At 43.6% G+C, this 26,426-nt stretch overlaps 1 protein-coding gene across 1 annotated transcript in view; it reads right to left on the bottom strand.

Annotated features, from left to right (window-relative positions):
• Positions 1-26,426, bottom strand: part of PCDH15 (protocadherin related 15) — a gene marked incomplete at its 3' end in the record, with an annotated part of 626,608 nt that overhangs the window by 355,586 nt on the left and 244,596 nt on the right. The window contains exon 4 of the mRNA XM_079312511.1: positions 7,741-7,788. The remainder of the gene's footprint in view (positions 1-7,740; positions 7,789-26,426) is intronic.

Genomic DNA, 26,426 nt, shown 5'->3' with positions numbered 1-26,426 from the left:
AGTTTTGACTAAGCCAAGAACAAGGAGTGTGGCTCGATGTTGCTGTTGTGGCCAGAGCAAACCACTCAGAACCATGGACGAAATCTAGAGTATTCAAAGGAAGTAATGAAAAAACAAACAAACAAAAAATCCCAAACAAACAAACAAACAAAAACAAACCCCAAAACCAAAAAACAAAACAAAAAGAAAAAAAAACAAAACAAAACAAGAAACCCCTTAAACCTTCATTTTTCTCACTTCTCTGTATCAGATGCTTGCACATCTTGATTACAATTCAGGCTGACTCATTTTCCACAGCCCTTTTAATCCCTAAAATACTACTACCACACTGAGTTGCTTGCAAAGATGCTCTAAGCCATAGTGAGCAAAATCCCTAATAGGAATTTTCTTCCTCTTTATTCAAATAAATTTTAACTCTTCTTTTTCAGACCTCCAGACTGATACAGAACAGCAGCCACTATTTAAATTAGGTGGTGATGGTGAGTTTCTGTGATGTATTGTCCATTATTTTAAATTGAAACGAGAAAAAGTGGACTCTTATCACAACTATTGAAAGCAGTTTTCCTTCCCTGTTGATTTACATCCAAATAACCAACTTATCAACCTTGCAAATGTCAACCTGCACTGAGGCAAGGAGGTGTGAAGTTCTTAAGCAGACACTCTCCTCGAGACCAAAAGGTCAGTGTGCATGTTATTTATTCTTCCTGGGGAAAGATTCTACTCTTAAGTCAGGAAAGGATTTTACACTATCTACAGAAATAATAATGGAAGGCTTTAACCAAGAAAAGACTGGCCTCAGCCTAAATTAAAAAACAATATTCAAAAGGATTATTTTTTTAACATACAGACAGAAATATAGGGAGATATATATTCAGAATAAAATCAGGAATGGAAGGGCACTGTCCTCCAGGGAGTTCCCAGGCACAAGTCCAGGTTTGGATTCTACTCCTCTTGAGGGAGTCAAAACTGCCAAATTCACTCTGTCTTTCACACAGGAATGTCCCTTACTGGCACCTTTTTTCCACCAATTTTAAACACCCTTAAAAACCATCCTATCCTGGTTTTGGAAGGGATAGCGTTAAATCACAACACAAACTTGTATTTCTCTGTTTCACTCCTCTTCTTGGAAACCCCAATAACCACTAATTTTATAATGAAGTGGCAAAGGCAATCCTGCTGGCTCCCACAGCCATGATCAACAGTGCAACCAAACATTTTGTTCCTTATGGCACTGTTTTAGTGCAGAGAATTGAGATGGGAGAGTGAAAATAAAGAAAATTTGTGGCTGGAGAAATCAAGCTCTGGGGTTAGTTGGGGAGACAGATGAAATAAGAAAACAGCACTGCACTAAAACACAATTTTTAATGTGCTAGAGACATTGCTTTGAGGGGAGGAAAGGCAGCAATGCAGATACTGCAACAAAATTTATCAAAATAATCCTAATTTCTGAAGAATAAAGTCATTATTGTTTTAACAAAGGACAATCTTGCCCTTAAGCTTCCTTGAACACACTGGTCTGGCTTCTAACACAGCAGCACAAGGGAAGTCAGAGAATATTTTAGAATCACTAAGGTTGGAAAACATTCAAATTCATCAGGTCCAAGCACCACCAGCACCACCACCCTGCTCACCACTGACCATGTCCCCAAGTGCCACATCCACACATTTTTCGAACACCTCCAGGGATGGGCACTCCAAACCTCCCCTTGTCCTGTCCCTGTTCCCTGGCAGCACAGCCTGACCCCCCCTGGCTGTCCCCTCCTGGCAGGGAGTTGTGCAGAGTGTGAATCTGATTCCCAGATCACCCAAATTGCCAGAAACCAGAGACTAAATCACCTCAATGATGCATTGTAGATTTTATAGAACCCATTTTTTTTTTTTTTTTTAAATCAGGTGAATTCACGAGACACAAGGTTTCACTAACAAGTTGAAGTTGTCTAAAATAATTTCTTCACACTGGTTTTTAGCAGAAGGAAATGCAAAGTCTTCTCCCTCATCTGTTAATTAACGTGAAGTCCCTGGTTTATGACACATTTTTGCCAGCAATTTCCCTCTTGCATGAAGCCCCTATCAGGATGATTATCAGGAAGCATTTATTTAATAACTTGGGGTTTTAAATTGTTCCTCTAATGACAGTGTTTTACCCATGGTTTGTGAAAGCTGGAACACAACATATACAGATATTTTCTTGGTAATGTGTAACTGCAGAGTTGGGATGCAAAAAAGCTAAGGGAATGGAAAATAAGGCAGAAATCACAGAATCACTCGTAGTTTGGGCTGGAAAAAAATTTAAAGCCCATTCAGTGCCTCCCCTGCCATGGCAGGGACACTTTCCACTGTCCCAGGCTGCTCCAAGCCGCATCCAGCCTGGCCTTGGACACTGCCAGGGATCCAGGGGCAGCCACAGCTGCTCTGGGCACCCTGTGCCAATGCCACTCTCTAAAGGAGACTCTGTCTTTGTTCATGCAACTCTGCCCAAAAAACTTCCTCTATTAAGAAACAAAGGCAAAGATTGGACCAAGTGGGGTGACTCTTTTTACCCATCCTTTATCTCTTCATACACTCAAACATGCAATATCTTCTACATTGTCTCCTTTTGCCTTTGTTTATCTTCAAAATAGGCCAAAGAACTCCTGTGAGATGGAGAATCCCCAAACTAACTCTTGAACAGTACCAGGGACAAAAAATTCACTGTTCAAACAACCAGTTCTGCAAAATCTTTGCTCTTTCCTGGAGTCCTGACATTCTTTTTGTCCCAGAGCCTCTGACTCTCTCTCAGCTGATCGCACTGCAGGCTGCTTCATCCCTTCCAACCTACTGGGAATGCAGGGACTGTCTGTTTGCTGCTGGGAGCAATGCAGAACATTACACATCCTCTGCATTATTTATACTGGCTACTTACAAGTTGATTTTTTTTTTTTTTTTTTACGTTTCCATCTGTAGGTTCTGGCTCCCTTTCAAAATCTCCCCCTTTCCATCGTGTTCTAATGGATATCTGTTCTCTGGGAACATCTGTCCTTAATGGGCCCTGTTAGATGTAACAGTGACACCATTTTCCATCTTATTACATGCACACAGTTTTCTGTTTGTTTTTTAAATCCCCACAATGTTATAGCTTCCTTTCATTGTTGTTGTTGTAAAACAACAACAACAAAAAGAAAAGGAAAAAAAGAAAGAAAAGGAAAAAAAATATTATTAATACGAAGTTGATGAAAATGTGTTGGCTCACATGACTAAGGGTCTCCTGTTATTTCCATTCTTTTAAACTGCCTCTTTTATTCTTTCATCCAACTCTTTTACAAGAGTCAAAGGTCTCCATCTGATTATTTCAATACTTAAGATGCTTTAAAATGGCACTTTAGAATGGACTTGGAGACTCCCAGCATCTGTAGTGAGTATGGTTCCAAATATTTTAGATCCTAACAGATCTAACCTCAGTGTCCTGAACAAAAATCCATCCTGCTGCATCCATGTGTCACATCTGTCCTCTGAGAGAAGGATTCATCCATGTGGAGATGTCCATGTAGCAGCAGGAAGGCTCAGCAGGCTGTGGATAAGTGAGAGTCATTTGTTCTCGAGCTCCCACTGACAGTGCAGCCTTTATCACATTATGATCTTTAGGAGATGAGCTGGAGAGGCTCCAAAATTAGAGAATATGAGGGGAAAAGTGGAGGGCATGAGGGGAGGGTATGACTGATACTGAATACATCCCGTGAAAACATACCTAAGACCTTATCAGACCCATCTGGTTGTGGAGGAAGGGAAACATCCCAGAAATCAAGCAATTGTCACATCAAAAAGGTCTTCCTGGACTCCTGAGGTGACTTGTGGAGTCCCAGGGCAGAGGAATTATCAACTATGGCATTTCTGGAAAAGAGCAAATACAACTGACATATCCCTCAGTTTTTTTCTTCAAAGCCTGGGGACATCCACAATCTGGGAGTTCAGCTCTTGCTTCTGGGTGCTGTTCCTAAGAACTGCAGGTGGGCCAACACTCAGAAATCTCATCCTTTCCCTAAAATCCTACTTGAAAAACACAGGTTTATGTCCCAGCTGTGTTTGGAAAGCCCTCATCTCCATGGTTAAGAGCTCCTTTCCCAATTTCCAGTTTAAACACACTCAGGACACACTTTAGTCCACAAGCCTTTCCAGCTGGATTGTCAGCTTCTATTCCCTTGATGACATTTGAACCCTCAATGTGTTGTTAAAATTTGACCATCTCTGTTTTGCTAGGAAAGGAACTGGTCAGTTCTGTCCCAGGGAAGAGGGAGGGAAGCACACCCGGCCATACCTCATCCTTCTCTCCACTCTCCAAGTTTAAATAGACTTTCATCTGATGGCAACCAACCCAAACACACACACATGTGAGTGAGCCTTGGACAACTGGACAAACTCACCAGACACAGCCTGAAACCCTTTCCAGCAAGTGTGGGATTTTTTAGGAGCTCCATCACCAGTTCCTTGCTCCTCCCATTTCAAACCCCAGGACAAGCTACAAACAGCCCCTTCACAGGGGAGTCCATCAAACCCAGAAATCCCTCCCTGACAGGCGCAGTCCCAAAGGAAGGGCAGAGATACTCATCCCATGGGACAATTTCCCTAAATTTCCAACTGACCCCAAAGACTTGCAGCTCACTGGCTTCCTTAACAAAAACTATTTATATTCTTCAGGACCTGCTATGAAACTCCCAGAACTAAAGCTACCATGGAATAGGTTGCCCAGAGAAGCTGTGGCTGCCCCTGGATCCCTGGAAGGGTTCCATGCCAAGTTGAACAGGGTCTGGAACAGCCTGGGATAGTGGAAGATGTCCCTGCCCATGGCAGGGGGGTTGAATGGGATGGGCTTTGAAATCCCTTCCAACCCAAGCCATTCTGGGATGATTCCTTGATGAGGATTCTGGGAGAGGCATCTTTTGTATTTTACAGCTCTTGGCAGGTGAGTGGCAATGTCCAGCTCAGCATTCATCAACTGTGGGTTGTCTTGTTCCCTTTGCATTCACCTCTGGAGGATTTTACCTGCCACTACCTTGCCCAGCAGTTAATTCTGCCTGAATCCTGCTGCAGTTTTCCACAGTCAGCACTCAGCTCCAGTGCTCTGGAGGAAGTACCAGCAGCACACCCCGTGTCTTTTGCAGCTCATTTATCAGTTGAGTATCACAGGTTTGTGCAGATTCCTTGGAGACTGTGCTGCTAACATCCTCTCACTCAGAAAACTGCTCAGTTACTCCAGCCTTCTGTTTCCTATCTTTTGACCATTTTTTTCACTGATTTTTAGAGCATTCATTTTCTTTCTCATCCTTTTGGCTTTAATCCCAAACCCTCAGAGGGTTGGACAGAGAGCACAGCACACTCGTGATGATCTAATCCTGTTTCAGTGATGTGGACCCATTCTGGAGTTCACTTGCTCCTTTTAACCATCATTTTGGTATCAGTGTGGGGATGCTACTCTGCAGGTAGGGTTGTGCTAAGATTTCCCATCCCTGGCAGTGTCCAAGGCCAGGCTGGACAGAGCTTGAGACCTGGGACCCAATGCCTGGAGAGTGGAAGGTATCCCTGCCCATGGCAGGAGCATGGAAGAGCTCCCTCTGAGCTTCCCTTGGGAGGGTTCTGCCTCCAGCTCTGTCCCAGTGGCTGAGCTGCTGCAGTTCCCCTCCCCTAATGGAGCTTGCTGCCTTGAGGAACAGGACTCCTCACCTAGAGCCAAAGATCCACCCTGGCCTGGTTCCATTCTTTGGTTTGAATGGGGATTTTTGGAGGGGAGGAGGCAGATGGGTTGGCTCCATGAAAATCAGTTCCAAGGCTGCTACAATAACCCACTTCTTGCTAGTCTGGCACCTTCCTCCTACTTCCCAGGCAAGGTTGGCTTCACACCTGCACCGATTCATACTTGATGCAATCAAGTTCAGAACTTGATATTTTAGATCTAAAATTTTATTTATTCTCACTTTATAACATACCTAGGTTCTGATCTATTTAGAGTAAATTGCAGCTCTTTAAGGAACAGGTGTCCTGGCAAATTCTGGAGCTGTGAAAGCTTCAGCTATGTGCTACAATCAAAGACTTTTCCTAAAAAAAAAGTTGGACTTCCATTTGCTAAAACTTTGTTTTGTTTACAGCAGCCCCCCCTGCTCTTAGTCCCTAACACAATGGCTTATGATTATTAAATTTTATGCTGCACTTATTCTACTAATCCACAAAGTCAACAAAATTCTTTTGTGTAATTCTTGTGTCCTTCACAGCATTACAGGAGTTTCAAAACCTGTGTCAAAAGCCTTGTGCCAAGGTCACTAAAGAAGTATTAGGGAGGGCTCTTCATGAGACCTGTCCCTCAGGAATGCTTCTGATTCCTCCCCTGCACCTGGAGCTCACCTCATCCTGTCCCAGTCCTCTCTTTTCCAGCTCCTTATCTGCCTTAGCCAGTTCCTTATAATTCCTGCATTAATCTGCGCCATCTCCGCTTTCAATAATAATTTCCTGTGGGAGCTGCACTGAATAAATGCTGCCTATAAATCCAGAGAGCTTAAGCCCCCTGCATCTCTGTAGTGTGAGATGTTCACTGTCTCAGCAAAAAGAACCAGCCTGGTACTCAGATAAAATCACCTGCTGAGCAGAATTTTCCCTTTTATCCCACTTTTCACAAAGTACCTTCTGGATTACTCTTTGTTCCAAACTTGACCTAAGGAATCAGCTGATCTGCATGGACTTTCCAAGATCTCCTTTTGCCCAGTATTCTTGCACATGAGAATGCATGATATTCCCAGGTGGAAATAAACATTAAAGGTTTTTGCTAGGGAGCAGAGATAATAATTGAAAAAATGATGTATTCACTTTCTCCAAAGGAAGTTGCTAACAAAGCCAAGAGCTTTGCTGTGCTTTAGTCAAATAAATCATGCAGACTCAGCAACAAAAAATCCCAGCTAAAAGGAGAATTGGAATTGCAGGATGATTTTCCAGCTTCTTCCCTTGACAGCAACATTAAACTGATGGACGTAGAAGGGGAATGGAAATCCAGCCATGACAATTTCTTTGCCAAGATGTAGTTCCTGCCATTCAAGAACAACATATTGCTCATCAATTCTGAATCTTTATCTGAATTTTTCCTAAGGAAAAAAATTGCCTTTTTTTTCACTACAGTTTATGTTGGCACTCAAGTTCAGAGCCCAGAAAAAAACCTGTCACATTTCCTGCTCCTACTTTTCCCCTCCTGCCACTCTGTATTCAAAATCCCAGCCAGAATTCAAACACAATTTGAAGGGAGATAATCCTGGTCATGAGATGTGCATTCCCAGCAAAACCAAGCTTCTTTTCCCTGTGGTCCAGCAGAGCTGCTGAGCTGATTTCCATCTTGTGATCCCAATCAACAAATTCTCAGTGCCACAGAGTGTGCAGCAGCCAACATTCCAGGGGGACACATTTTCTATCCTTTACTAACCACATTTTTTGAGTTAATAATTTCAAAGACATGACCTTCATCATGGAAGCATTGTTCTCATTGTATGTCTGTACAGACATCCTAAAACATTCCTGAATTTAACACCAGGAAAACAGAAGTTAATGAGTACAAGAAAAAAAAAAAAAAAGCATTTTTCAGGAAGTGCAGTGGACAAACTGGCAATGAAAACCATCCAGAGATGAACTCAGCCTCAAGAAATACAGGTTATTACAAATTATTAATGAGAGAATTTTGGGAGTGATTTCCAGCAAAAACATGCCCATATTAAAAGGGAATTTTCACAGTACCTTAACTGCACTTCTCAGCCATAGCTGTGGAGATTATATGTTGATCACCTGGAAAACATAAAATAGAAGATCAATTATATTGTTCATATTTTAATTACTGATTAAGAAGAGCAACTAATCTCACACATTTTCCTTTATTTAAACAGTTTCCACTTCCCAAAACAACAGAGAAGAGTAGAACACACAGATTTCAATACCTGCTGTTTTATTCCTGATAAAGGCAGCTTCAAAAAATAAAAATAACAAGAAAACAACGCCTGAGGTTTTCATTAAAGTAGTTTACATATTTTCATGAAGGCTGTCAACTCAAAAACCGGGGAGAAATTCATAACAAGTTTTATCCTTCTAAAATACCCACCCAAAACCACATCAGACACTTATCTGTAATTTGTTTTGACTCAAATATATTCTCCACCCTTCCCCAAGATGAAATATTGAACAGCAAAATCTCTGACTGGCTCTTTCCAGCTCTTTTTTTTGCTTTGCATTATCCCAGGGATGGAGAACACAGCTGGGAGGTGCAGGGGTATTTTGGGTCTGCTTCTCCAGTGTTTATCCAACTGATGCTGTGCAGGAAAATTCAGGAGGCATTTGGGCCTCCAGGCATGGACTGGGTTGGAAGTCCCCCCTTTCCCCCAGCACCAAAGGGAAACAGAGGGCAGAGACTCCAAGGCTCCAAATGTGGAGGGAAAGACCAAGGATAGTGGGAGGCACCTCAGAACTTGTTATTGAGGGGCTTGAAAATAAAATTGCTCAGCTTCTGGGCTCATTGCACCTTTTGCTTTTGGGAAAGTCCAGGTCCTTACAAACACATCCAATTCCTTTCCAATATCCCATCTAACCCTGCCCTCTGGTAGTGGGAAGACACTCCTGTGTCCTGTCCCTCCATCCCTTGTCCCAAGTCTCTCTCTAGCTCTCCTGGATCCCCTTTAGGCACTAAAAGGGGCTCTAAGTTCTCTCTGGAGCCTTCTCCTCTCCATGCTGGTCAGCACAGAATTCATATTCCATTGGAATTCACCAGCTTGCCATGCTCTCCAAGCAGAAACATGGAATTTTAGGTGCACATAGTTTGCTTTGCAATAACCCAACCTGATGCCTTATCCTGAGGTGGAATAAATCCACACCACATTGGGCAGTGAGATTTAGGAGATAACTCCCAGCTTTGAAGGCTGATGGAAATTTGGGGAAATACGTGCATGTTGTGATGACTTCCAACAAAATATTCCATAAAGGAAAACAACATCGTGTTTTCATAGCCTTCAGAATTTAACTGAGTATATATGGGAAAAGCTTCATTAACAAGACACCAGATGTGTGTGGGAGTGAATCTCTCTTCCCAGGTCTGCTTGACCATATAATTTATTTCTTCTATATATTTATACATATATATGTGCAAAAAGAAAGAAGTACAACCAGACAAAAATAAGGCATAGACAACACGCAGTTCATTACAGCAGACATTTGTTTGTACTTCTGAAGACATCCAATGGTTCTAATATATTTTTAAAAAGAAAAAAGAAATGTTTTCAGCATAGAAATATTTTGCTGAAACTTCTGCCTGAAAGATAGAATTCCTATTTTCTGCTTTAAACAGAGCTAGGGAAGAGAAGGCTACAGAGGACCTCCAAGTCCATTCCTGTGCCTAAAGGGGCTCCAGGAGAGCTGGAGAGGGACTTAGGACAAGGGATGAAGAGTGACAGGACACAGGGAATGGCTTCCCACTGCCAGGGGGCAGGGATGGATGGGATACTGGGAAGGAATTGTTCCTGGGAGGGTGGGCAGGCCCTGGCACAGGGTGCCCAGAGCAGCTGTGGCTGCCCCTGGATCCCTGGCAGTGTCCAAGGCCAGGATGGGCACTGGGGCTGGAGCAGCCTGGGATAGTGGAAGGTGCCCCTGCACATGGCAGGGGGTGGAATGGGAGATCTTTTAGGTTCCTTCCAAAATTGAGGATGAGAGGGAAGCTGCTCTGGGCTGTGTGAAACACAGGCACCTTCTGTGCCAGTAGTATGGTCACCTCTGGATTCCACATCCGAGCAGAAGACTTCCCCATTCTACCCCTAAAAATCCACTCTGCTAAGACTGCAGTTGCTTTGCCCAGAGAATTCCCAGTCCCTCAGGCATGGATGAGAGGTACTAAATGAATTCCACTGCTGTGAGAAGAGAGTTTCCTCCTTGCTTTACTCAGAGATTAATGCCCATTTTCAGCAGCTTTTATGATAAATGATCGTCATTGTGAATTTTGGTAATGAAGATGCATCACGCTGTGTGTTGTTCACACACTGCAGAACACTTCTCCTCTAATCAGCAAGGGCTTGTAGTTCTGGAGATTGTTTTGCAGAAAAAAAAATAGCCTGTTGGGATGGGAATTGGTTTCTATTTTAATGTTGTAAATAGAGTCAGAGTCTTCAATTCTGAGTTTCCCTGGAAGGTGACAACAGAACCGTGGGCTGTGGCTGTTCCATCAGCTTGGGCTTTGGTGTGAGAGGAGCAGGTGAAAGCAAGAGCTGCTGGATTCATTTCATTCACACTGGCTATAATTTTGGGGTTGGCTTTGGATTTTGCACCCTCCCTGGGAAGGATCAGTCACCCTCTTGGACTCTCACACCCCTGTTAGTGAGAGCAGAGCATTTGGTGCCCACTGCACACCAAATCTGCCTTAGTTTCTTCATTCATATACACCAAACCACATGGAATTGACCCAAAATTCAATAAACAAGAATAAGCACCAATGGCATTAGAATCATTGTGTGATATTGTGCTCATTATCTGCACATTCCAGGCTGAAATTAAAAAATAACTTAATATCTGCAATTGGTGACTCCTGAAAAAAAACAACTCCATCATTAAATCTGAAGCATTATTTTGGTGCATTCCTAAGATTCTCATTTTTGAGGGCAGCCTTCTCCTTCTTCAGGACTATGGAGATGTTTAAAGGGATGGAAAGGTTGGGAGATCTGGAAGTATTCATCTGGAGAAGAGAAGGCTCCAGAGAGACCTCCAAGTTCTTCCAGAGCTCCAGGAGAGCTGGAGGGGGACTTGGGTCAAGGAATGGTGGGACAGGATGCAGGGAATGTCTTCCCACTGCCAGATGGGATACTGGGAAGGAATTGTTCCTGGGAGGGTGGGCAGGCCCTGGCACAGGGTGCCCAGAGCAGCTGTGGCTGCCCCTGGATCCCTGGCAGTGTCCAAGGCCAGGTTGGACTTTGGGGCTTGGAACAGCCTGGGATAGTGGAAGGTGTCCCTGTCTGTGGAAATGGATAAGCTTTGATGTCCCTTCCAACCTCAACCATTCCATGATTCTGTGATTGACACAGTGGGGTTAGGAATTGGATTATGGGAGTGGGGTGAGAGGTTTAGGTTTAAAGTCAGGGCTTCAGGGTTTTGGTGGTTATACCTCTCCAAAGAGGCCCTTGAAGTTCCCTCCTAGTCTGACCTTACCTGAACCCTCCTGACCTCCACAGGTTCCATTAGCTGGGAATTTAGAAAAACATCACCTGCATGAATTTCTTGGCCCTGTCCTATTTGTTTCTACCTGAAGTTTACCTTTTTCTGCCCAGCACGACATTTTCACTCAGCCTCCTCTCCAACCAAAGAAGTAACTCATGTAAGCACTCAGAAATGTTAAAAACCAGCATGAAGACCAGCATTATCTCAGCTAAGGAAAGCAAATGCACATTTCTCATGAAGCAAGACTCCTAAATCTCTCCTGCAGCTTTGAAAATTGCCCTCTTTATTTAAATTAAGCCAGTGTTACTTGTAATGATGCTTACAATGTGTACATTTTCCTATATCACCCCCTAGCAAACTCCATCTCTGCACTTCTCTCAGAGGCTGATCTGGCATTTTGATGCAGAACTTTAGAAATTTTTCTCCCTAACTCAAGAAATTAAAGAATACTGATCCAGCCTTGAAATATTCACAGAATCTGCTTTCTGCAAAGACAAATTACTCCCTTTTTTTTTTTTTTTTTTTTTTTTTCTGCTTGCAAGGCACATTCATGAACCAGAATTGGTTGAGGTGGGGGGAGCAGCAGAATTTTTTGCTTTCAACATTTTTTCTCCTGATCTGCAGCAAAAAATTAGGGTTTGATTTTGCCTGAAACGTGTGTTAAAAGTTTTTAGCAGAAAAAATACAAATGCAACTATATCCTCTAGAACTAATATAACTCATCTGCTCCAGGTTTGAGTTACAAATATACTCTCCCTTGCTGGTGAAAAAAGTACAGGTTTTGTTTCTAGAATCTCTTGGAAAACAATAATCTTCCAAAAAGTCTCCATTAAATACTACAAGTATGTTAAGGGTACTACCCTGGCATTTTTATTAAAAGTTTTCTAGTCAAATTGGAGCCATGAAATGCTGATTTACTGCCAACTGTTTTGTGGAAAATCAACCCAGTCATGTTTTTCTTGGCAATGGGAAGTAAGCTTGAGTCAAAGTAAGATTTGTTTTAGCATTATTTCATGTTTTCTGAATACATTTCATATATATTTATGTCTGCCTCTGTTTCTACTGCATGGAAATGCTCTCACTCAGCTGGTGGAACTTGCTTGGCTGCACACGGGAGCAACGATTGAATTCCAAAATGAAAATCTAAATTCTCTTTTCTGAGGTCTTTGCCACACAAACTCGTAACTGCATCTGAAGTGTATTTAAAGAATTTACTGCTTATGATAAAATTAAACTTCCAAAGTAGTTTGAAAAAGACTTATGGATCTTTTTCTAAGGGCAGGTTGCTCAAAATTCCACAGAGCCTTGGAAAATGTTTGGTTTTAGGGATTTCAAGCTGTTCAAGGTGGAACCTCAGAGTCCAGCGTGGCATTCTGATGAATCAGAGCAGAAAACAAGACTCAAGAAGGCCCTGAACTTTCCAGATTTTTGAAAACTTGATGTGTGGGAGGTTCATAACCCACCCAACAGATGACAAGGTTTCTCTGCTGCAAGATGTTGAGTGTGACAGCCTGGTCAGGAGCTGAGAATTTTAAGTGAGGTTTTTAACTGGTTTGTAGAACCACAGAATGGTTTGGGTTGGAAGGGACCTTAAACACCATCCAGTCCCCTTCCCAGCCTGGCCTTGGGCACTGCCAGGGATCCAGGGGCAGCCACAGCTGCTCTGGGCACCCTGTGCCAGGGCCTGCCCACCCTCCCAGGAACAATTCCTTCCCAACATCCCATCCATCCCTGCCCTCTGGCAGTAGGAGCCATTCCCTGTGTCCTGGCACTCTCCACCCCTTGTCCCAAGTCTCCAGCTTTCTGGGAGCCCCTTTAGACCCTGGAAGGGGCTCTGAGTTGTCCTCAGAGCCTTCTCCTCTCCAGATGAACACTCCCATCCCTGAAATGGGGTGTGCAGGCTGCACAGGGGCACTGCCTTGTTCCTCCCCATCATATTCCTTTTGGAAGATGTCTTAAAGCACAGAAGATATTTGGTCCTCCACCAGGGAGCACCCCAAAGGTTTGACACAAGAAGAGATGTAAAAAATACCTTTTCTCTGACTAATCAGGGCAGCAATTGCTTTAGGTTTCTTAATCCTGACTTGCTTCTAAAAGCAGAAAACACTGTGCCAGCCTTTTGCTGTGCAATGGTCTTATTCATCAGGAAGCTGGAGAGAAACCCAGGGAGAGGCAGAACTCATGGATCTGTCCTCAGCAGCTCCAGCTCCACCAGGAGCTGAGCTGGCAGTGCCCATGGGTGTCCCTGCCCACGTCCAGCTGCTCCTCACTCTGTTCTGGCCAGGCTCCCACTCTCACAGCCCTGCTGGGAGCATGAACCACAGCGTGCTCCAGAATCTGCTGCCATCACAGCCAAATGAGTGGAAGGGAAGGGTTCACTTGGCAAGAAACCCCAGAAGCTCTGCAGTTGTGGGGTTTGGGGAGGTAGGAGGTGGGAATGCAGGGACATGCAGGGGAGCTGCACATTGTCCCTCTCAGCACAGACAGGGAGAAATTTGGAACAGCCTTTCCACTCTGGAAAGATGGGGTACCTCCCCCCCCAATGTGCAGTTCAAACCTCAGTCCTCAGGGGAATTTAGGTCTGCACTGGATGCAGGGCTCAATCAGATCCCCATTCCTGCAGTTACAAACTGACAGTAAGAGGCATCAAATGCAAAATCCACAAAGGACAGGAAAGAATTCAGGATTTATCCATGAAAACTTGGAGCTGCAGCTGCTCCTGGACCATAAACACAATGTTGTGGTTTCAGCCACAACCTGGGCTCAACCAGAGCATGGATGTTCCCAGACACAATCCCTCATGTACACTCTGGGTGTTCCCACAGCTCAGAAGGAGTTTCTAAATAGGACTGGCATGAACTTGCACAATGTAATTACACCATGCTTTTTAAACAAAGGGATGCACTTGCACATTTTTCATACTCATCCCTATCCTCCTGAAATCTCCCTCCTACACTCCAGATTAATAAGGCTCAGGAATGTCTGAACAGTATATTGAGGTATAAAGGCTCTCACAGTCTTCATCCCACAGCCTGTGTAATATTTTCTGTGCAATTTTATGTAAGCACATTTTAGGCTGTATTTGGCTTGGTTAATATTTTTCCCACTTACATAGAACTATTCAAGGAAACCTTCAGCAATGTATAGATTTATATCTCCAGACACAGACATTCCCAGCTATTTTTCCTCCATCAGGCCTCTATCGACTGATAAACAAAACTAAAGACAAAATCAGAAACTCGTGGCCTTTAATGCTCCAGACAACACCCACATCTGCAAGAACTTTGGCATCTGAAAGCAAGGGGGTACTACAAGGCCATTCCTGTTAAGGATCATGCATAATAAATGTGCACAATATGGGTGTGAATTCCCACAAATCTTTCCAGGTCTGTACATTAAATTTACCTACAGATCTGTCACTGATGGTGTCCAGATTGCCCAGAGAGGCTCTGGGCTCTCCTCCCTGGGGCTGTTCCACAGCTGTGTGCACACAGTGCTGTGCTCTGTGCCTGCTGGTTTAGACATTGGGGCTTCAATCTGTACCCACACCAGCTCTATTTTGCATAATTTCAGCAATTGCAGCATTATTCAACAGCAGGATCCAAGCATAATAATGTTAGTCTTTAAATTTGAATAACTTCCTGAGGAAAATCCACTGTTTATTTCTAGGGCTTCTGGTCGTGAGATAATAGAAAAAAATCCATTTTAATTTGTACTAAGTTCCAAAATTCCATTCAAACTGAGAGATATTTTGAGGAGTTTGTACACTGCGTCACACAGAATGAAATCTCAAGACCTGAGTGGTATTTTACACCTTGGCAGTCTTGCTCTGGGGGTTCTTAGAGACTGCTAAAACCTGCTGCCACTTATTTGGTCTTAATCAGATTTGATCCCAAGCCTGGAAAAGTTCAGGACTATTTCTGTGTCACCTGCAGCCACAAGTCCCTGTAGGCCTGCACTTTGATATCCTGGATTTTGTGTTTCTCTACTTAATTCTCAACGACAAAGGAATACCTGTGGGATTTCCAGCACTTGTGAACCAGCCAATCCAGCAAACCTTTTAGGTATGCAAAGTAGTTTCAGCCATTTCCTGACATTCTTGCAAATGAGATCTGAATTGGAGCTGTAGCATTAATACATAATAGTCACATTAAAGCTTAGCAAGGCAGGAGTTGTTCAGATTTGTATTCTAGTGAGACAAACAAATGTCAGATGCAGAGGTGGTCTTGAAAGTGTCATTGAGGTTTAATTTTACATTTTTTCCTGTATACCATAAGCTGGGGTTCAAGGTGTTTTCTTCAACATTATTAGAGAATATCCAGCTTAAAAAACTCCCATGTTTCTTATTAAAGGAGTCATTCAAATTGAAAAAAAAACTTAAGGAAAGCTCTTTTTGCCCCATTTCCATTTTTGCAATTATTATATGCATATTAATTGAAGCAAATTCTTTAAGAAATAGTTCATATAAGCAGCGTTCGGCTGATGAATTATCCCTGTCATTTAAAAACATTTACATGGCTTGTTTATGTTACTTTGGTAATTTTATTGTAATTTAGTATTAATTAACAGCCCTGTCTTTACAAGGTGTTTAATCAGTTACAACTCTTAATTAAGCCACAGCATTGCTTAATAAAACAACACACTTATATGGGATTAAGTTAAATTGGTTAAATTAATCTGTTATCCTCTTTTGTGGGTAATTTATTGCACAATAAAAACAAGTCATAAAATTATTTTCATGGCAAGTAGCCTAAAAATGATTTTACAGAGATTATTTTTTACCTTAGCTACAGAGAAAAACTCTTTCTAATTTCAGTGTTTTCTTCAGATCAGCACAAAGCCCAGAAAAGTTGCAGTTAGAGAAATTTGGTGCTGGAGCAGCCTGGTTTGGAAAGTGATGCTGGAGCAGAGGATCAGCACAAGTCCCAGGCCTCGGCTGCACCTCTCAGGCTGAGCATCCCAAATCCACCCCATGACTCCCTGCACATTGCCACTCACCCAGTGACCCCTCCTGAGGCCTTTTTCAGACCTTTTTCAGCCATTTATTCTCTGTTTGCCATTGCCAAGCACTCACGGTGACTAAAATAAATCTTAATTATTTCAGATCATTTCTTCCTGTGTCACTTAGAATCCTAAGTCTGACCTTCTTGAAATACCTCCAGACCTTTCTGAAGCCATTTTGTCTGTGATTTTCTGGTCCTAATCTATTATCTCTCACAATTCAATGAAGAAAAATAAAAATTAAACATGACAATTATGGCTTAATGTTTGTCACAAGCTCAGGACAGGTTTGAAAACACCTCCCTGTGGGGCAGCAGGCATGGAAGTCAGTGGGCTCACATTCAGCCATGGCTACATATCTGGAGACTTACCCCACATTATAATTCACTTCTGAATTTTTAAAAGAACAACTGAATTGGAAAAAAATTACAAATCTACTCAACCAATGATTTATGCAATAGAATTTCCCTTGTCAGTCCTCTGGGACCTTTTCTGCACTCAGGTAGGTTGCAGGTGACAGTTCAGACTGTTCTGGCCACTTCTGCAGATGCTTCAAGGTGAACTTCTTGAGTCTGGTGACTTGAATAACAATCATCCTTTAATTATTTTTCTAACTTTATCTATTCCTCCTTGGACCCTTGCATTATCTCCTGAAATTAGTGAAGAAACTCTTGTTGTATTTCCAATGCTCCTTATGCTCAGGAGAAGCATTTAATACAATATTTATAAACTATACTATTCAAAACTTCATCCTTTGGAAAAGCAGTGCCATGTATTTTACACTTACCTGGGAGCAAAACTAAACTTCAAAAAATGCCTTAAGATAAATATTTTACTAAACAGAATGGGGAAACATTCAGGCTCCAAAACCCCAAAGGTTGCTTCATCTGACTCTGCTTGTTTTATGATAAATGGATGAATGTGTGTTCTGGTAGACTGAGAGACGGTACACAAGTGCCACAGTTTTTGGAGGGAAAGAGGAATTGTTGAGCTCTAAAGGCTCATAGAAGGATTTTGAGGTGCCTGAGCTGATATGACTTCTCAGCAGTATCTCCCACATTAAGAGGTGATAGGGTGATACCTTGGTGCTGATCTTCATTCCAGATTTTTCCCTCTCCACCAGGTGTTTGCAGAGATAAAGTTTTATGCCTGAACAGAAGCAGCTCTGTACAATTTTTACTTGCTATGTGCTTGTGCAGTTCCCAGGGCTTTACTGCAGTGATGCCTTAAGAGAATCAACATACAAATTCTTGAAAGCAAAAGTCTTTCCAGAGCCTTTTTTTTGTTGTTGATCTCTCGCCAAAACCAAGGTTGATACTGGCTTTAACTGGAGAGCCCTGGAAGGGCTGGACCATATCCAGGGAAGGGAGTGGAGCTGGGGAAGGGGCTGGAGCCCCAGGAGAGGCTGAGGGAGCTGGGAAAGGGGCTCAGCCTGGAGAAGAGGAGGCTCAGGGGGGACCTTGTGGCTCTGCACAACTCCCTGCCAGGAGGGGACAGCCAGGGGGGGTCGGGCTGTGCTGCCAGGGAACAGGGACAGGACAAGGGGAAACGGCCTCAAGCTGTGCCAGGGGAGGCTCAGCTTGGACATTGGGAGGAATTTCTGCATGGAAAGGGTGCTCAGGCCTTGGCAGGGGCTGCCCAGGGAGGTTTGGAGTGCCCATCCCTGGAGGTGTCCAAGGAAGGGCTGGAGGTGGCACTCAGGGCTCTGGGGACAAGGTGGGCACTGGGCACAGCTTGGGCTCCATGGGCTGGGAGGGATTTTCCAGCCTAAATAATTCTGTGAGAGGGCAAGAAGGATACCAAGGCTACCAAAGGACACCAAGGCATGCAATTAAATCAAATTGACATCACAGTGCACTGGGATTCTCCATGGCCTTAAAAACAACCTTTAATTTCCTGGGTGGTGATTTTCCATGGAGAGCTTGTCCCACATGCCAGGGTAAAAATGTCTCCACTGGGGAACAGGAAGGTGTCACCTAGGGCGCCTTGAGGCTGCTGATTGAGAGGAAGGAACACAGCTGGGCTCTGGGCTGGGTTGCACTGCATTTGAAGCATGGGAGAAGGAGGGGGAATGCTTAATGCTGCAGAAGTACAAAGGCAGCAGAGTGGAATCCCAGAGACCTCCCTGGTTACACTCAGCAGTGTGGAAAAAAGCTCTCCACATGACAGAGGCAAACACACCAAGTAAGAAAAACAAGCTCTTCAATTAAAGCTCCACCAAGCAGCTTCATGTGCTATGGGGACACACAGACATGGATTTGGGAGCTCAGCTGTGACCTCACACACACCTTCCAGGGGTTCAAGCACAGACCCCACCATTACAAACCCTCAGTATCAAAGCAAAACCTGTAACTAATCATTCTCAGAGTTCACTGCCCAAAAACTGGTGTGGTATTTTAATTAATGATTAAATAGTCAGGCTGGTACATGCACATTTTTTTCCTCTCCCAGGGAACTTTGAACAGCAGGTAATGCTCAGCCAAGACAGCACTGCTGTCCTCTCATCCATGTTCACTGTACAGAATAATGTTAGAACACCTCCACATTCCTGTAAGTGTCCAAGACCAGAATGGATGAGGCTTGGAGCAATCTGGTCTAGAATGAGATGTCCCTGCCCATGGAATGGGATGAGCTTTAGGGTGCCTCACAACCCAAATCAGTCTGGGATCCTATGATTCTATGTCTACATCATTGTCCTCAGAAGGCACTTACGGAATGTTTCAGCTCTTTCCTCATGGTTATATAGCATTTAAAGGTTACAAAGAGAATAGCCTGGGCATTAAGAGGTTTTTTTCTTCTGTTACTCTTCTAATATTCCCTTTATATTCTGCAATTATAAAGGCTTGATTTGATGAGCCCCCCAGTACTCTCCACCCTGTTCTATGCCCAAATCACACAGCTCAGTGAACTGGGTGCAAGGTGCTTCCATACCTTTCTCAGCATGGCCCTCAAAAGTCCCAAAAAAGACTCCAGGGAGGTAGCAGGGCTTTAAAGGCTAAGATGGGAAAAGAGAAACAAGGAAATCCAAGAAGGGAGTGAGGAGAAATACACGACATATGAAGAGCACAGCAGATGCTGGGGAGGAAGGCACTACACAGTAGGTGGTTTCCAAAGAATAACCTGACACTACCCTCACATGTGGCCACCCAGTGCTGGATCACTCATCTCCATCATGGCAATCATTTAGGAACTTGCCATCATCACCAACAGCTATTTAAATTTGGGATGTGCAGCAGCACTCCCATAGAATTGTACCTCTCCTGTCTCTTATTTAGTACAAAATTAGTCATTTTTTTGCTGTGACATTTCACTGATGAAGGAAAATCTTAAACATGAGCTTGCAAGTGTTTTGAGCTTCAAAGATCTGTCTCTGTAAAAGCCTGATGATGGTTCTGCATTTCATCATGTCACGGCTGCATATCACCGGAAAAATAAAAGTCACAGCTCAAGGAAGATAACAGGGTAATGTCTGAAAGGGCTTCTGGCTGTCAGGAGGAGCCCTCACAACTGAAAGGCAAAAGAAAATCTTTCCTTAATCTTTCCTTTCTGAAATTGCATCGTTGTGCTGAAGTGTTCAGAGCTATCACAGGAGCACAGCCACCCACACAGCCCCGATGCACACGACAGGAGGCTCTGGCACGGCAGAGAAAGCAGGGCTTCATTTCAAGGAGAAATCCCAGCAAACCGGATCCAAACAGCCTTAAGGCATCCTTACACCAAAGAAAAAGGGGAAGATTCTGGGAAATGCCCCTGTGAGCATGGAAAGGCTCTGCCAGCATCAGTCATCACTGCTGCCACAGCCCCTCACCTGAAGCTTGCTTCCCTGGCCCTCCCAAGGGAAGGGATGCAGTGGGAAATCCTGCCCACCCTCACGTCCAGCAGTGCCAAGCTCCAGTGAGCAGCACCTTTCATGGAGCTTCAGCCTCAGGCAAGGGCTCTTTCAGGGAGCCCCAGGGGAAAGGCTAAAAATTGAACTCCTCACAGACATTTTTGCTCTGATTGCCTGATGACAGTGGCTAAAAGGCAGTTCAGACTAGCACTCTCTTCTGCAACTTCTAAGTGGAATTCACCTGTATTTTCCCTCTTCTCCCCTGTTTCCAGCAGGTCAGCAGATACTTGTGCCTGCAAAATATCCATCAGAGTTGCCATCTGGTTAAAAAGAAAATAATTCTGCTACTGGCAAAAAATAAAAAAGAATTAAAGCACTCACATTCCTCAAACACACCAACCCCATTCAAAGATGGGTTGTGGAGGCACGAATGGGGTCTTGCTTTAAGTTTGAATAGATGTGTGTGCAGTTCTCATTTGTAGTTTTAAGTTAATGTGTGCTGGAATGGTGTCTGATAGGAATGGTGATGTGGTGTCTGCCCTCTTGGGTGAGTGACTCCTCATGTGGTGTCTGCCATCTTGGATAGGTGACTCCACATGTGGTGTCTGCCATCTTGGGTGCAGGATTTCTATGCCATGTGGTGTCTGCCATCTTGGGTGAGTGACTCTTCATGTGGTGTCTGCCATCTTGGGTGAGTGACTCCTGCGCCATGTAGTGTCTGCCATCTTGAGTGGGTGACACCTCATGTGGTGTCTGCCATCTTGGTGAGTGATTCCTTGTGGTGTCTGCCATCTTGGGTGGGTGACCCCTCATGTAGTGTCTGCCATCTTGGGATTCTTCAGTGGGCTGTGCCCTCAGCCATTCTACTGCTGTCCCTACGTCTCACTTGGCTTTCAACTACCCCAGTAAGTTCGGAACAAAGTTACAGGGCTTTACAACATTCCTAGTGTCCATCACAGCTTCTAAACACTACTCTATAAGGTGACATCCCAGAGATTTCAGCCCTGGACAGAGCTTCTGGCAGCATCAGAGGAGTCCCAACAGCTAACATGCAGTTTTTAGATAAAGAGAGAATTGATCTTGTTCTATCAACTTTGAAAGTGCCTCTGTAGCACCCAGAGAGCCTTTCAGGCAGGTTTTTTGCAGACTGTCCTGGCTTTGCTTTGATTGCTGTTGTAGCTGGGATATACGGCTTTAGTATGAGGGGATTATCTGTTATCCTGCCCTTTGGGAGCATCTCCTGCTGAGACAAAGTCTTTTGTCTGCTTAATCTCTTAAATTTCACATAACTAACAAAAGTACAGCACATCCAGCATCATATTTCTTTCTCCTAATGCCCCTCAGGTCCTTAGAGGGGGCTAAACAATCCCTAAATGGTATTTAACATCACCAAATCTGGTTCTTAATTCACTGATAAACTCAAATCTGATGGCATTTTTGGGTTCACAATCACAATTGCTTCCTGTCACACTGCTCATTAATGCTTTTTCTACTGTACTTTATGGGAAGGAACAGAGCTGGAAGGATTTAAATCTTAGCCCTGAAAATAAAACAAAGAATCATACTGAGCTTCAGGATCAATGATTCTGGTATTGTCTGCAAGGAATACCCTTGGCAACAACAGAACCATTTAATCCCTCTCTGTCATGTAGTCCATTCTCTCATGGCTCAGACAAATCTCCACCACTTTATCCCAGGAGAGTGAATGTCCTGCTAGTGAAAGGCCAGGAGTCTGTGTTTGAACAGGGATCACACAAAGCAGAGCTCTTTAGAAGAGGAGGGTTTATGTGGGGCTCTGTGACCCCTCCTCAGGCTGGGGACACCTTCAAAGCCCAGGGGCACAAAGCAGAAGTCAGGGCATTGCTCATCCAGAGCTGCTGGCAACTTTGGGACACTGATCTTCACAGAGGCAGTAAGTCCAGAGGGAGCAGGGAAGTCCTCGGCCAACCAGTGGGATATGGATTTCAGGGACATGTTTCTGCAGCCAAATGCTGCTATCAAGACTTTTAATATAAGACAAGGAGAACTGAAGACTTAAAGGTTGTAACATTGCATAATTAATTAGAGTGATACTAAATAAATCACTAAAAGTAAAAGCAACCCGAACACCTCTTCCATCAGGTCACTTGCTTGTGGATTCACATCTGCATGCCAAGAGGGAAGGATATTCCCTGTCCATGTTCCCTGATTAATGAATGTGCTGCAATGCAGAAATGCAAAATAGAGAATTAGAGAGAAAGAGCTAAACCAGTATTGCATAATGTCGTATCTGTATGCTTATCTTCATGTAAACACATCCAGCAGCCCCAGGAGAGGCTGAGGAAGTTAGGAAAGGGGCTCAGCCTGGAGCAAAGGAGGCTCCGGGGGGACCTTGTGGCTCTGCACAACTCCCTGCCAGGAGGGGACAGCCAGGGGGGGTCCGGCTGTGCCAGGGAACAGGGACAGGACAAGGGGAAACGGCCTCAAACTGTGCCAGGGGAGGCTCAGCTTGGACATTGGGAGGAATTTTTGCATGGAAAGGGTGCTCAGGCCTTGACAGGGGCTGCCCAGGGCAGTGGTGGAGTTCCCATCTCTGGAGGTGTTCAAAAGCTGTGTGGATGTGGTTTAGGGGTGGTGCTGGGTTTATCTTTGCATTTTATGACCTTAGAGGACTTTTCCAACCTTAAGGGTTCTCTGAATCTCCATATCAGCTGGCCAAAAAATACAGAGTTAACTTGGTTAAACAAAAGCAAAGGCAACCTCCCAGCAGTCCCATCTATCATAAAATGCACAAATCCAACCATCCTAAAGAAACAAACACAGCAGACAGAACTTACACACATAGCAGGCAAAACTCCCATCCACAAAATCTCCTGGGAAGAAGACAGGAAAAGATCAAGCCTGCATAAAAATCCAGTCCTGCTGCACAAAATCTTATCCACACATGTCTCTCAATCTCCTTTTGCTGTCATTTCCAGGGGTTCAAGAGACCAAAGAACCATCTCTTGCCAACCCAGATGAACTGAAAACCACTCGCCGTGCTGCTGACGGCTGAACGAGCATCTTGCCACATCTGCAGAGAGTCTGAAAATCAGAGAGACAGCAGAGTGTCACCCAGAGGGCATCACAGAAAGGAGAAACTCCTCCTGGAGTGCGCCTGGAGGTCTTGACAGCACTGCAGGATGTGGAGCTCCTGCATCCTCACCAAGCACAAGAGCCAGTTTTTACCACTCAAGTCTCCATCCTTGCCCCTCCCAGTGGTCCCCTGTGGCACAGGGTGTGCTCTTCTCACCTCTAAAGAGGCCAGGGGGAGAGAACCCAGCCTCAAACACTGAATCAAGAGGGGATCCACAGAAACACAAAGCACTTGGGTCTGCTCATGCAGAATTCCAGGCTAGTGAGGAAGAGAAAAATCAGGGAAATTATCCATTCATAATTGTAATATCCATTACAAGACAAGGATTCTAATTACTGTGTTTTTCTGCTTCTTTGCTTGTGCTCTACAGAGCAAATTGTACAAAGGAAATGGGTTTGTTTCCAGGCAGTTTTTGCTCATTTTCCATTTGCCTGGCAGGCAGAGGAGCAACACAAAACACTTGGCATCAGAGGTCTGTTGTGCACCTATCCCCAAGCCAGAGGGACAGATGAACCCAGCCAGAATACAATACTACTGCACCACTCCAGGGATCCTTTTCTTGTGGATTCAGGATCCCAGAATGATCTCTAATACCTGGATGAATCTCAGGAATGTCACAATTTTGCTGGGTATCCAATCTGAGTGTTGATGGTAAAAATTCATATTTTTTCCCCTGTTAATCAGGGGAAGAAACAACTTTTCCCATTAAGTCTGGTGTGCACCACTTAATGAGGCAGTCTTGAAATTCTTGCTGCTGCCAACAACATCCTGAAAATACAAATGTGTTTGTAGAGGTGCCTGCACTTCATCCCTAGGAAGAGAGACCTGTCTCAGTCTATGGCATATAACAAAAGGGTCCACTTAGATTTTCCTAGTAGTTCTTCCCATTCATTATGGAAATATAGGATCATCTAGGCTGGAAAAGCCCTCCCAGCCCATGGAGCCCGAGCTGTGCCTGATGCCCACCTTGTCCCCAGCCCAAAGCACTGAGTGCCATGTCCAAGCCTTCCTTAGACACCTCCATGGATGGGGACTCCATTACAGGATTTATGATTACCTTCATTGTTAATATGCCAGAAAATTTCTAAATAAAATCCATTTATTTTATAATTAAGTAATAAAGGCAGGAAGCCATCCAGGAAAGGAAATGGCAAGTCCCAGTGCATAAAGGGATAAACAAAAGCAATTTTATCAAGAAAACTATATGAGAAAATTTGACATTTTTCTTGAAATTCAAGAGTAAAGCCTCAGGAAGGTGAAGTACTTGAGGAAAGGCTGGGAAAATGGGGATTCTTCAGCCTGGAGAGGAGAAGCTTCAGGGTGAAGTTGTGACTTTCTAGTACATGAGGGACTGACAAGAAAGATGGAGAAAGACCCTCTACAAGGCCCTTGAGTGCCAGGACACAGGGAAGGTAGAGGGAAGGGTTAGATGGGATATTGGGAAGGAATTATTCCCTGTGAAGGCCTGGAAGGTGCCCGGAGCAGCTGTGGCTGCCCCTGGATCCCTGGCAGTGTCCAAGGCCAGGCTGGATGGGGCTTGGAGCAGCCTGGGACAGTGGAAGGTGTCCCTGACCATGGCAGGGTGTTCAATGGGATGGGCTTTAAAGTCCCTTCCAATCCAAACCAGTTTGGGATTCCCTGACAAACCAAGGCAGAGTCATCTCAAAGGAAGAATTCTGAGGCTGCAGTTTCCCTTTCTTGGCTCTGGCTGTATCTGAAGTCAGAAGATGCTCAGAAGAAATTTTCTTGGTTTGGTTTGGTTTTTTTTAATGTAGCAATTAGATGTTCAGCAAAGCATATTCCCATCCTAATTTGATTCCTTTCATGCATCCCCCTTTAACTGATCCCATTTGTGTGCAGCAGGATTTCTCTACCATCCATGAGAGGTATAATTTCTTCTCATGCCACACTGGGGGAAACTGTTTTATGATCTAGCTGTTGGTACCCTATTACCTTCCAATCAATCCTTTATTGCTGGCAAACATCATGCTCTTACTACTTAAAAATTAAGTATTATCTGTAAAGTGAATCCACAATTTTATAGCCAGTATTTTATATCCAGCATATAGTGCACAGACTTTATTTCATATTTCTCCCCTGAAAACAAGACCCTCTGATCCCATCCCTCCCTAAGTTAAATGATGTAGTTCCATGACCCTTTTGCAGGCCTTTTCCCTCATACTGAACAAAACAAGCAGTGAAATCAAATGCAGAGAAAAATATTTATCAGCTGAATCACAGAGTCCTCCCAGAAGAAAAGGAATTATGTTGGTAACATAACTGTGGAATTTCCCATTGGTAAACCCTTGGAACACTGTGGTAAACCCTTGGAACACTGTCTGCAGGACAAAAAACATTAAAATTCACTCCTTTGCCAGCTCCACAACCTCCACCTTCCTCAGCCATAGGGAAAAAAAAAAGAAGAAAACCCCAATATCCAGAACCTCTGGTTCAGCCCCACAGGAAATTGTTAAAAATATAGAATTTAAGTGGCCAGTCTTAACATTTTTGGTTACCTTTTGACAGCACTGCCCAATGAACAACCCTACTGCTTTAAACAGGCTGAGGGTGATGATTTAAAGACTTTTGACTATAATGTAAAAAACATAACTTCGACTAAAGCCACAATAAGTAGAAAATAAAAATAAAAATAAAAATTAAAAAAAAAAAAGACCATTTTTCTCTCAAGTGTCTCTTTCACAAAATCACAAGTGACTTTAAGCCTTTGCTCCTGGCAAAGAACAATTAATTTTAAAGCTACTGAGGTTTTGTAATAGCATTAATTTCTGTGGACATTTGAGTGTCATAGGCATTTTAATTAAAAACAAAATCAAAATTACTTAAAAGTCTGGATGATTTTGATGTTTCATTCTTGAGATCATAGTTGAATATATTTGTTTCCTTCAATAAGGGGCATATTTTCTTGATGGTTTTGAAATGCTCTCCAGGATTTCAGTTTCACCCTTACCCCCTGCAGCCTCTCAGCTGAATTATGTTATTTGCTATGTTATATCAGAGAATTATGTGGTAATATTATTATTTTATATTATATGACAAAATATATTATTCTCATCTCTGTTTGAAGCCAAGTATTCAGCTATGTATTTACTAAGCCAAAGTGGTCTCGACATAAAAGAACTTAAAATTCCTTCCACATCTCAAATAGAGCAAAATAACAGTCCAAGATTTTTTTCCCCTTTTAAGTCATCATGTAATGAAATTGGAACCTGAGCAGACAGCGGGGATCTCACACCATTTGTTCTGCTCCCAATGAATGCATTATAGACAGGGAGT

This window comes from Erithacus rubecula (assembly GCF_903797595.1).
Source record: "Erithacus rubecula genome assembly, chromosome: 9".
NCBI lineage: Eukaryota > Metazoa > Chordata > Aves > Passeriformes > Muscicapidae > Erithacus > Erithacus rubecula.
Note: the sequence above shows the minus strand (reverse complement) of the source record. Positions and strands in the feature narration are given on the sequence as shown.